The following is a 13299-nucleotide window of genomic DNA, read 5'->3' as shown; positions in this document are numbered from 1 at the left end:
GAAAACTCTGCAGCTTTTATACAATTTCTTAACTGGAGTTTTTAAAAAAACACTAAGCCATTAGATACTTGAAAGCAAAAGAAAGCTCAGAGTAAAAAGTAAAATCTTAGTGTGATTTGCGAGATGCAATTTCATGAGTGTTCACTGCTATTCAACCTCTATTGTATCCTGCTCTGCAGCGGGGAACAGAAATGCGCAGACGTGCTTTGAAAGGTTAGTTAGAAGCTGAGCTACTTTCAAGAGGCTCTTTAGTAGAGATTTCAGACAGGATAGACAAGTGTCACTTTTGATACACATAAAATCAACATTCACCTTCTAGAACAAAAACCATATTTAAGCTCCTACTGTTTAAACAACCTGACTATATTGCAGCAGTTCTATATTTTAATATGTTTAAACTCAAAAGCATTCTGCTTAACCAAGAAACACGTTCACATTTGCTTCTTATACTTCTTACACCGAGATGCTGTAAGGAAAATTCCTTTTTTATCAGATTTAGGCTGAGGTTTTGTCTGCCACCACCTTTTCCTTTGGGGGGCTGGAAATACAAATCTCTGAATTGCACAATCTGGGTGAATTTTGTTGGCTGATCCAGCTCATGCAGTCACACCTGCTCTGACAAACAAGAGAGGAAGGCACACGAAGCAAGAAGGGAGATCAGGCCTGCTCCTTCCAGCAGCTGCCGACTGCCCCAAGAGCTACTACTGCAATCCATCCCCTTGTCCCTGAATGTTAGAAGAGAGCTATATAACCCTGCTTAAATTATGCACAGCACCGATCTTTTGATGACCAGAAGCAAGATTATGGGGCGGATCAGGCTTCCTTGAAAGCACCTCGGAAATACGCAGCCTGAATTGAGAGATACGGATGTAAATCCTGGAGATGAAAACAGGGTCCAGTGGCCCCAGCAATGCCAGGAGAGGAGGTGGCAACCGCACTATGGAGGAGCCTCTCGGGAGGGTTATTTTTTCATTAGGCTCCACAGGCTGGGATTTATTTTTGTGTTTATGATGGCTCATATTTGTCTTCAGCAGAGCACGGACTGCTCTTAGTTGTTGTCACCCATTTCTTTATGCAAAACAGTGATGCCAAAGTGTTATTTCTATACAGCTCACCCCTTGACTTCCTAAGTGCTCTCTCCTATTAAAATGCAAATTTATTACAAGAGATGGTAAAAGTTGGTAATAATGACATTTTCCTGTCACACAACAGGGCAAATCATTACCTTTTTTGTTACTTGTAACAAACAGGAATACAAATTAATGTTGGATTTTTCCTAAAAACCAGATGTGTCATTTTCAAGTAATACTTGAGCAGCTGGATGACTTTTTTCCCCCACAAATATGGGTTGGCTTCTTTTTTTACATATTATGTAATTAAAACCTTGCTTCAATAATGAAAGATGAATCAATATCGAGTATCAAAGCTGCTCTTGCTCATTGTTTGAAGAAAAAGCCCTCATCTATTCAAAAGATGACTTAAAGTTAAGAAAACAACTGTTACTTGTTACAAAACTACAAAAAGAACCAAGGCCCAACCTCATTCATGAAAAAATAATTCCTCAAACCGAAACCTGTTACATGTTAAAAGAACCATTAAGACACTAAACTTCTTCAAAGCTCTTTTCAGTGTGAGGACAGACAATTTGGTTTTTATACACCCACATAAATTAAATAACTTACGATTATAATTAGTACTATTGAGATAAAGGTTAAAAAGCCAGTCATACCATAAGAAGTTTCCCATAGCTTTTGGCCACCACGCTTCAAGTTTAGGATGATCAGAAAGCAGATGTTCTCTGTCTAAAGTTATGTCTGAAGTTTCTTGCTGAAGAAATGCTTGAAATGATATTTTTTTTAATAGAAAATGTGCTCAATAAAACAATTAATAGTAATAATTGCCGAGTACAGACAGCCCCAAACTATGACATAATCTTTTTACAAAATACAAAGAGAATAACATTTTCCATGGCAAAGGCCTGGTTTTTAAGTTTTACCCTTCTGTAGTCATCAAGTCATCTCGATTTATGAATACCACTGAGACCTAAAACTAAAGTACACTCCAGAACCTGCTTCAGTGGTTTTAAAGGTGTGAGCGTCTCTATACGGCAAACGAAACCTCTGGGGGTTCAGAGCAGCCCAGTGCAAGTGCTCCGTGTGGACACACGTTCTCCTCTCATCAAGCCCATGTTACTCATTTATAAGCCACACACTTGAAACGTCTGCTCTGAAGTGATGGAGCATCAAGCTTGGGGTGCACACACCCTCTTCTGAACCCCAGCTGCTGCTACACTGCTGGAAGAATAGAAAGGAGCTTAACCTTCAATTACCAGGGGGGCAAATCCTATTTCCTACACCCTGCAGCTCAGAGGATACGTCCATCAGCAGAATGACATTTTGTGCTGTTCTAAGATAAGATGGGAGTGGGAGGGAACGTTGTACAGCCCAAGGAACTGTTGTTTCGTGGCCATTTCCTTGTGTATCCTGAATCCTACAGCGGAAAATAAGTTTTGAGATTTGATTATTGGTTATCCAAGTGACTTCACTGCCACTCCGCAGCCTGAGGGAAGAGAACAGAAATTCCTTCCTACCCCACAGACTCCAGGGACCTCCCCAGCATAAAACAAGCTGTCGGAATACGGACCTGGGAGTCTGGAAGCAGTTAAGCAGCTGGCTCATTGCACTGGCAGAGTTTCAGTCCTTAAGGAAGGTGGAGAGATCCAAGGGACGATAAACAAATGGCTGTTGATCACATATCCTGCAGTCTGGGTAAATCCAATCAAAGAACCTCTTTCGACCTCACCAGCAGATTTTAATTTTTAGAGACAACACGGATTTAGCGCTAGGTAATAAAAGATCAGCCTAATCTTACTCCCCTCCATACCTGCATTAAACATGTTCTTGCTACTGGCCTAAAAATATTGTTTAAATCCGACACGGTTTTTACTTGCCTTCCTATCGCTACACAGGCACCAGGCTATTTATTTCGGATATACGTTTGACTAGTTCCTTATTCTCTGGAACAGACCCGAAGACAAGGCTTTTAAAGCTACTTTAAAATTCTAAAAAGACAACTTTGCCGCAGTGCCATTCTACCTGAACTACAGAGCATGTTAAAAGGCAAGGATGTTTTCAAAGATAGAACCAGACACACGTGTTAATTCCCAGTTCAGCTACAAACCACTTCTGATGCTTTTGTGTCTCATCTTCCACCCATTAAAACAGTGGCTAATTCTGCCCTGCTCCTCTCCTCTGTTTTCTGCTTGGCCACTCCATTTAAAGCACAGATGTGGTGTACAGCGTATGTCCCAATGTATCAGAAACATTCTGGGGAGGGAATTCATTTGTTTGCCGATCTTAAAATAGTTTTTAAACTAAACCCAAACACATTATAGATACCAGGAAAGCAGTGACTTGATTTAAACACTGTCTTTATGTCACTCCACAGTTATATAGCGTACAGCTGGGATCCTGTGGCCTAGCAAGCTCTCAAAGCTAGACCTGCACTAAACAGAAGTGATTCTACTCCTATGGGTGTAGTAGAAAAGCCCTTCAAAAATCTAAATAGCATAAAGACAACCTCGTCATAGCTAAGGGGTATGGGTAGTCCAATTCGATAGTTAACATTGAATTAAAGAGAGGTGAATTAAAAACAAGGGGGCAATCTATGCAAACCATATTCCGCATCAATAAAACTTGTGACGGTTACTGTACTGAATGTACTATTCGTTTATATTTAATTGATTTTAAAAACACCCATGCACACACTATACAGTCACAGCACAAGTGAGTAAAATTCCAGCCTTAAGTATTACAGTGCTTGCCCTTTTTTAAACCAAGAACATGCAAAAATTTTAATGCGAACTACTAGAATTAAGCATCCAAGTTGCAAAAATATTAAAGTTGTTCTTTGCACCCACAGCAAAAGAAGAGGAAAGAAAATGCAGCGGTAAGGGGAGGAGTGGGTGAGTGAGCCCTGATCAGAGAGCGAAGGTTCTGTTGCAGGAAAAGACTGACAGAACAGCCATTGCAACAAATGCATCTTATCAGAAATACAAAGTCTTCTACAAGACTCTATTGAAAGGTCAGAGTGTCCTTAGTAGCTGAGAAGACAAAATCATCTGACTGAAGGTAAAATACAAATCTATTTAAAAGCTGTTTGTGATTGATGAGAACTGGAAGACAAAGACGGCATCGCAGTCCCTTGGCAAGAAAATGCCTCCAGATGGCATCTATATCTCATTAATGCTCTGGGGGAGGATCCCAGACAGCCCAGCAGGTCCCATCATGACTTTGGATTCAAAGCTGTCCACAAACTCAGCTGCTCTTTGGCTCAGCTCCACTTGTGCTGCACACGCACACGGCACGCAGCAGAGCCACAGGGCATCGGCTGATGAATGGCTTTAATGGTCATTTTTGTTTCGTTAGATCACACCTCCTATATTGTGTTTTAAAAGGCAGAAACCTGCCCGTAACCGCGCAGCCCAAGACATAGCTCAGAAAACCTGCTCAGGCTCTGCATGTTTTCTGCTACTACTGTATAAACTTCAAGGATTGCTAGAAAACACTAAGAACTGTTAACACGAAAAGAAATAAAAAAGGAAATCTTAACAAGTGAACATCAGCTCATTTTTGGTTATTCACATCTCCCAAAGTGAGCATCAAGATGACCAAAATGTCAACCCTGAGTTAAGATCGTATCAAATACCTGCATCTTGGTTTCACCTGGTCAAACCAGAGCAGGGCTTTACAAGAGTCTCAAAATGGAAAAGCCTTTATTCCCTGTCCACCACCAGCCCCTTTCACTCTACCTCTTGTGATGCCACCATCATCTCATCCCTCCAAATACCGCACATTTGTAGTTGCATTTAGGGTTTTTGGTCCAGTTTAATTTTAGATGCATCGAGGGACAGATTTTCCACACTTCCCACTGGCAGCTATTCTCTGAACCTCCTGGAGCTCATTGCCAATTCCTTCTTTCTTAACAACATTTTAAGTATGGGACCTCTTCCTCCTCTACACTCTTCATCATCAGCTATGGATTCATTACTTTGATGCAGCTTCATTGTGCAACAGCGTGTGGCAATGACCTCATAGTATTTTTGTCCACACCACTCGAGGTAACAGCAGCTTATTCAGGGATCCCCGTTGAGTTCAGGAGAGCCCAGGATCCTTACAGCACTGACTGAAATCCTCTGCTACTGCTTGCAAGAGAGATGAGTTTAATATGGCAATCTCACATTTAACTACAGATTAACGCCTCAGTTTCAACAGCTGAGAGCATGTTATTTAACAAGAGAAAATGACTATAGGTAATTAAAAAAAAAAAACAACACATTGACACCTCACTAGGATTTGTCTGGGTTAACACAAATGGGGTAGAGAACAGTATGGACCTGAAAACAAGCAAAGGGTCCAAAGAGTAGAATTTATTTGAATTCCTATGGATTAAGCTTCTAAATAAACCACATTCTTTTTCTGCGAGTATAACAGATACAAATACATAGGAGCAGTCAGTCCCCTGCAGCATGCTGAGAACCTAAACAAATGTTATAACGCATGAAGGATCTTCTGCGTATAACATCTGCATCACAACTGGCGTGGGAAGCGCCACGCTGGGTCTGTGCCATTCTGAGGCTGATGATGCCCGTGGGTCCCCGTGACGATGCCCCATGGGTCCCCGTGATGATGCTCTGCTGGTCCTCGTGACGATGGCCCCGGTCCCTGTGACGATGCCGGCCTGCGGGCAGCACTGGAGCGTGCACAGTTGGGTAACGGGGCTGATTATCTGCTGGCAGATGACAAACTGCAGATTCCCATGCAGTAACGGCAAGGCCTTCTATTCTAATTAGCAAAACGCTGTAGCAGAATCACTGATCTGTAGTTATGATTCTGTTTAATTCAATAAATTGCTTACTTTGTGTCGACATCTTACTCTGTTTCCATGCCAAACTAACACATCGCTTCAGGTTCCTAAGATAAGCAATACATCCTGAATACTGATACAGGCCAGAACGTGATCATACTAAAATCAGCTCACAAATCCTCTTTGTTGGCCTTTTGTCAGGAAACTTCACTATACACAAAAGGAGGTAAAGGAATAAACTGAAATCAAACATAGCATGCTAAAGGAACAATTAAAATGGGTATTTTAATTCACCTTTGTAACCTTCTAAGAGCTCTCATATTTACATGGCTTTAAATGATAATGATTTTGACAAAAAAACATTTTTCCCTCTGTGAAAGGTATTAGCAGGAAATTGAAAAGCTGAAGGAAAATGAAATCGCATTATTCACATTTGTTACGAGCCCAATCTAACTGTGCAGTGGGAGAGGTATTTATCATGCACAGCCTGTCCTCTTTGGATGCCTTCTTCCAATTTAGAGTGGCAGCACTGTGCGTTAAAGGATCATTAACCAAAGTCATGTACATCATCTCTCCCTGACAAACGAGCACTGTAAACACGGCAACAGCCACAGAGACACTGTATAATCAGGGCCCAATGCAGACCTTTGTAGCTCACACAAGATAAAGCAGACAGACTAAACTACCCCAAAGAAACCCTGTTTCCCTCGAAAGTAGCCATCCCAGAGAAAGGGGGATGGAGCTGGTCCCTCTGACCTGCCGAGCACAGAACCTGCACAGGCCCCTCTGACCCTGGAGTCTTGGCCATCTTAAGGCTTTGCACAACCTGTTTCATTACCTGGCTTCTCGATGGATGATGTTCTTATCCCTTGTATTCACACAAAGTCTCAAGCACATAACAGGAGCTTTACACCGCGAACACATTTTGAAAGAAGATGGGAGACAAATACCACCTTACCCTGGCTTGTACAAACCATGATGTTGGGATCGAGTATCGTTTCACAAAACAAAGCGCTGGGTCATGGAGACACATCATATATTGTCTGCACACTCCAAAAACTTTGAAATAAGGTTGTAACCCTGGCTGCATAGAGTGACAAAGCAATCAGACCCCATGGTGAGTGGCATACTGAGGTACATGGAAGAAATGCTTTCTTCAGTTATATTCCTGTGTCTGGGTACTGAACGCAGTACCTCTGATTACTAACTGCAGTCAGATGCAATGCACTTCCAAAATTACAGAAAACTAGTTCTTGAAACTCAGTTAATTCCTGTTCAGTTTTTCCCACGTGAACCTGTCTTTTATATGGCACTCTCGGCCCCTATCACGGAGGGGCTGATACATGCCTCAGCAATTTGGAAAACACCTTTGCTTGGCCTTTTTGCCATAGAAGACAGGAACACAACATCTGGGGTGGTAAAGAAAACTGAGCAAGATTTTCAGCTCATTCTAGGAGTCTCATGATCTACTTTAAGTCTTTTTTCCATTACTATTTAATGGCATTATAATTACTGTAAATCTCTAGCGTTCAGAATAGCCACAAAACAAACACAACCTTGATTATGCTCTTATTATTATTTGTATTACAGTGGCAACAAGAGACACTGCACTTTACCAAAGGAAGAGAGGAACATGCATCTCCAAGAACCTGCATCTAATCTAGAATGAGAATTTGTAGGTTGTTACAAAAGACAAAAGACCTGGGGAGAAGGACAAAATACAGAGGTTGTAAACCTAGTTTATATGCCTCTTTTTTCTTACTTTAGAAGTCTGACACTCTTCTTTGGAAGAGATCCTGTCCTTCATGAAAACGGACACAATCAGCAGTCCTAGTCTGTAGAATTGGCTCAAACCTTATTGTTTAGGACAAGTTCTTCTCTAAAATCCTTAAATACAGCTATCTCCCCTGCTGGCAATCCAACGCTCACAATAGTCTTGATGGCTTATTCTCTGCTGCCAAACCTGCCTCCAGTCACACATTTTTGTTGCAACTAAGAAGTCACAGATTTATTTATCCTCTACAAGTGTGGGCTGTATTTATCCTCTAGAACTGAACAGGCATGTAGCAGTAGACCAAAGGCTCCTTTGTGGAGAAAGCACATCAATTTGGAAGAAACAAAGACGGGTGTCTCTTCTGTTCCACACTGCTTGCAGACAGGAAAGCAAAAGAAAACAACTGTTTGATTTACCCTCTCCCATACTACACTATTGAACAAGTCAGTTCATCAGAAGACCTGATTTTACCATTCCCAAAGTGGTTTCACTTCAACCTTGAAGTGCCATCCCCTTTTGGTATCTGTACTTTTTGAACAGTAGAAATTAATACAGCAGAGGCGCTAGGTCTAAAATTCAGAGATGAAAGCTGGCAGCGATGGGTATGAATCTCACAGATTTCAAACTTCTAATTAGACTCTTAACACTTGCTTTTCTGACACAGAAATAGAAGAGAGTGTCTCGTATTTAGAAACAAATTTTAATACAGTTATCTCCCCCTGCAGAGTGAACTCGCACTATATACACTAACCTGAATAAGCATTTCTGGCAGCAGCTCCCCCCATGGCCAAGAGCCCGAGCTCCAGCCTTGCCAGTTCAGCATAACGGGAACCTGCGGGAGAACTCACGGTCCTTTGGACCAAGCTCTGCAATAAGACAAGACCTGGGAGTCGCGGGTGCCAAGGGCACGTTCCAGCCTCTCGCAGCAATTACAAAGCGCCAGCCCTGACTTGCTGTGAAGGATAACAGTTCAGACACCAACATGAGAAAACACTGGCAAACCATAACTGCCTTTGTAGAATCAGTTTACTTAAATGAGAAGGGAAGGCGGAATAGATGAGCTAGTTAGGAGCAGCTCACCAACTTTTCCATCTGAATTTATATATTAACCCACACAACTCTAAATAACAACAGCATCAGTAGATGCTTTTCCTATATTACACATCAATGGCCCTTACCTGAATATATCATTTCAGAAGATAATCTTGCTCTCCTGAAAAATTTCAGATTTAAGGGCTCAGGAGTCACACTAAGAGAGCCATAGGGAATATATCTTTTCCACCTAGATTCATAGATCGCAAGTAAAAATAACTGTGAAAGTTATATTGTGAATTATTAGATTTACAGTCTTTGAAAACATGACAGGTTTTTTTCCCCATTCTGACTTAAGTGCCAAACTGCAGAGCAGGTGCTAGAAAATACCTGGTGGTTTTCACACTCTCTATTCTGCACATGTTCCTCCCCAGCAGAGCTTAGAAGGTCACGCAGCAAGTACTTCCAACAAGCCAAGCAAAATTGCTCCCAGCCCAATAACTGACCCTTGATTAATGTAAACTATACCCCTTCTTTCCCCTCTCCCCACCATGTTTTATTGTCTTTATTTCTGGATTACAGAAATTGACTTAGTATCCAAACCCAGGAATCAAACAAGTTCTGTTTCTTCAGAGAGTCTAATCAAGGTATCTCCCACTGGATAACTGCAAGACAAAGCCTAAAACCCAGCCTGAAAATAGATCAGATCTGCAAATTAACTAAAAGAAATTGCTTATTTAAGTTTATAAATCTAAGTGTGTAAAACCTGAAGCATTTCGCTAAATTATTCCCCAGGTAAAAAGACCAAGTAGTTCCAACCAAATGTTTTCCATATAAAAGGTTGTTGAACACCGTTTTCCTTAAACACTGCTTTAGTGGAACTTTTCTTCTCAGCCTCGTGACATGAACAGTGTTGCAGAAAACATTCTGTTTCTTGTAGAGGTCTCTCTTATAGCAAGATCAGAGAAAAAAATACTTTCAAATTCAGATTTGCAATGGCAAACCCCATAAAGCTGGCAGAAAGGCTCATGGCAAGCTCTACTATTACACATTGGTTTTGTTTAAGTGCATATCTCATGTATACCAACACCTTCAAGGACAGGTTCACTTTATTTTTCCAGATGTAGAATTCATGTACTTTTAAGATTACACAAAGTTGTGTTTAATTAGATTTTACACCTTCTCCCCTTTTACACACACAGGCATTTGGCTACTAAAAGACCGGCCTTGCTACACATCCACAACTTCATGACAGCTGTTCTCAAATCGGTGTTTGCAGATGCTCTAATTTCCCATTTATCCTCTGTCAGAAATATTGCCTAGCACTGTATTAAATCAAGAAAAAAATGTACTCTAGCTGATATGTGACAACAATCACAGCAAACAATTCAGACGGTTGAGAACATCGTTATAAGCTGATCATCTTTTAAAAGTATTTAACAAAATGCTCCTGGGTCTGCTTTAGTAGCTGAACCTGAACTCAGCAAGGAAGCGACTGAGCAAAATCAGACATTCTCATTAATAAAATTAGCCAAGCGCAATTTGCCTGGCTGGCCCCCTCTATGTATCAGCATTTATAGTCAGCCAGTGATGAGCTGAAACTAAAAGAAAAAAGATCCCCCCAAAACTCATAAATCTATCAGGTTTATTAGTTACAGATTGCACTGCCATTGTAAAAAGGCAGCTAAGGAACAACTGAAATACTGAAGAAAATTGTGCATTCAGAAGTGCACCCTATTAGCAAATAGCAATCTTTCCTCATAGCAGGAGCATGACCTCACATACGCACTAGCTGATTGCTGTCAGACTTAGTGAAGACAAAAGGAGACGTTTTATTAAAGGGCAAAAGCCAGGAGGCTACACAGAGCAGCTGCGGGGCCCCAGTGGAAGGGACAGGTTTGCCCTCTGATAGCAGAGATCATACCACAAGCTCTTTTTTCCCCTCCTTCCACAATGAATGCATCTCAAAGTGCCTAAGAAACAGAAATGTAGTAGCCTCTAAGGACATAAGCATCAGCAGTAATGCTAATGCGACAAATAAAGAGCAGAAACAATTCAGCCTGGTCCTGCTGGAGGGCATTTACCTGGAACAGCTGCAGCAAAACTAAAGGTGAGAGGCAAGAGGTCACACGAACCCAAGGCACAGAGATGTCAGCACGGCACCCGCTGGAGCTGAACGTGTGTGGTGATATCGCTATCAAATTTAACCCTGCAGACCTGCTGAACACCAGTAAAGATGCAGAGAACTTCATAGATTTAAAGACGAGCTATTGAAAGCGGTTCCATAGAAACAGCTTGTTTTATAAAATCCAGCTTGCTAACGCCCCTTTCAGGCAGACGGACAGGCACCAAGTCTGCCCTAACATGGACCGGGAGCTCTGAATTTTGTTAAACGCAATTCCTTAATGCATCCTGATTTGCAAAGCACTACAGCAATGAAAGCACAAAGAAAAAGGCATAACATGCTGCAGCCCTTCCCACGTGCACGTGTGCTAGGCAATACAACAAAGGCAGCTTACTGACAATCACCCCAGAACTACAGTTTGTAACCCCAGTTATTCTCTTGAGGCAGACAACCGCTTTATCTGAGCAGCACAAAATGAGGCTTTGACCCTCTGTTGCTCATTCCAACGTGCTTTTCTCCTTTAAGTCCACAGTTAACTGTTCTCTTCACAGCATGTTTCTATAGTGACCAACTGCTAAATTGATAATATATTTCCCTTTCCACCTGCCTTACTTCAGACTTGGAAACTCAAAATGTTATTCAAACGTTTGAAAAACTGAGCCTTGAGCTGCAGTAAAATGGCATGATAGACTACTCCATCACTAACTTCCCCAGCTCTTGAGAAAACACAAAACCCAATAAATGCAGTATTTATAGATGAAAGCAAAATTCTTCATGGCTCACTAACAATTACTTGAAAAGCTAATATATAAAAGACCAGGAAGAAATTAATTCCCAGCACCTTAGAGAAGTATCAGACTCCTTCTTTCAGGCAAGTGCTTCATATATTCAGCAACTTCTTGAATGTTTATTCTGCCGTGGTGACACTAACAGCACTTTGCCCCAAGTGCAGCAGCCTTCCTAGAGAATGATAACCAAGATGTGCTTTACATGCGGGTAAATCACTGTTCCCAGAAGGAGAGAGAGGAGCACATTTTTGTAATGGCTAATAAGGCAATGAATCATCCTCCTGAGATAAAGGCTGAAAACATTAAGAAAGCAATATAGTAGGCTGAAACAAATTTAAAAAGGGACTCAGCTAGTTCAAGTTTTACATATGCAAAAAAACAGTATGAGAGGGGAAACACAGAGCGAGATGTGAAGTAATGAGCAGAAAGATCAGGTGTATCTATCTTCCTGGAGGCTGAAAGAAGTAAGATATTAAACTGTGCTTTCTGGTAAATTGCCACTGCCAGTTATTGACAAAGTTGTCAATTATACAGGTTTATTTAGAATGATGATACCTGAAGAAATGGGGATTTAGAAATATCGGAGCTAGCAGGAGAGATAAGAATGCACTGCAGATGATAAACGGAGTGGATTGAAAGTAAAAGAGCAAAGAGGCCACCTTCAGAGTGTACAATTAAATAACCTTAATTAGAACATTAGAGTACTGCAATGAAACTCTATACCTAGTTTCAAAGTTGGATTTTAGAAAATAAATGTAACCGAGTGGATGAAAGAACAAGAATCTGTACCATAAGATTGCTTGGCATAAAATTTATTCAGATAACTTCTATTTTGCTAAAGTTTAAATAACTTAATTATATAAAAAAACGCACTGACTGCCGAGGTCTGTAAGCAGCAAGATATTAAATCACCATTAGACAGATTCTACTGAAATTGGTCAGACAATGCATAAGGAAGTCAATAGTAGGATTTCAAGTAGCCGAGTAATTACATTGCTTAAAAAAAAGGATATGCTTAGGCACAGGGATAAAGCAGGGACCAACAAGCAAAAGCTGGGTAGCAACTGGCACCACGATGTTTTTAAACTGGTCTAGGAGTAAGAGTTGAGTTTTATTCCGAGATGAGGGATGTGAGAAGTCTTTGGAAATTTTTGGAAGAAGCCTCCTACAGTAGCATAAAGCCCTGTTCTTTCAGAAATGTACTCTGCTGAAAAGTTAGGGATGTTTCCCACCGCAATTTTCTCAAGAGAATGAAAGATATTTCACTGTGTTCATGAAGAGATAGTTGACAGGTCGGGATTTTAATACAAGATTTGAAAGGGCTAGGCCTAAATCACAGTTCTAGCATTAACTTGTTTGGTCTGCTGTTTCAGTCTTAAGTGAGGCAGGGCACTACTCCCAGAACTTAATTTCCATCCCTCTACTTTGCTACTGTGGCTTCCATCTGCTGTGGCTTTTTTTACACCATCACTGCGGCCTCAATTTGTGCAGCCTCCAGCAACAGAAGCTCAGGCTTCAATCCATGCCACCAATAATATTCCTGCTTCCTAAGAAGCAATGCTAAAAATCAGCCAGCCGCAACAAGTTCTGAAAAAATACTGTATGACGACTGCGCTGGACAGATTAAAGTGAGTCTGAAATGCCATATTACAATCCAGACAAAAGACAAAGTACTTGACTTGGCCAAGCACAAAGCTGGTGTTATATAAATGGCT

Source organism: Patagioenas fasciata, chromosome 12, assembly GCF_037038585.1.
Source record: "Patagioenas fasciata isolate bPatFas1 chromosome 12, bPatFas1.hap1, whole genome shotgun sequence".
Lineage (NCBI taxonomy): Eukaryota > Metazoa > Chordata > Aves > Columbiformes > Columbidae > Patagioenas > Patagioenas fasciata.
The sequence above is the reverse complement of the archived record's forward strand: the minus strand, read 5'-3'. Positions refer to the sequence as shown.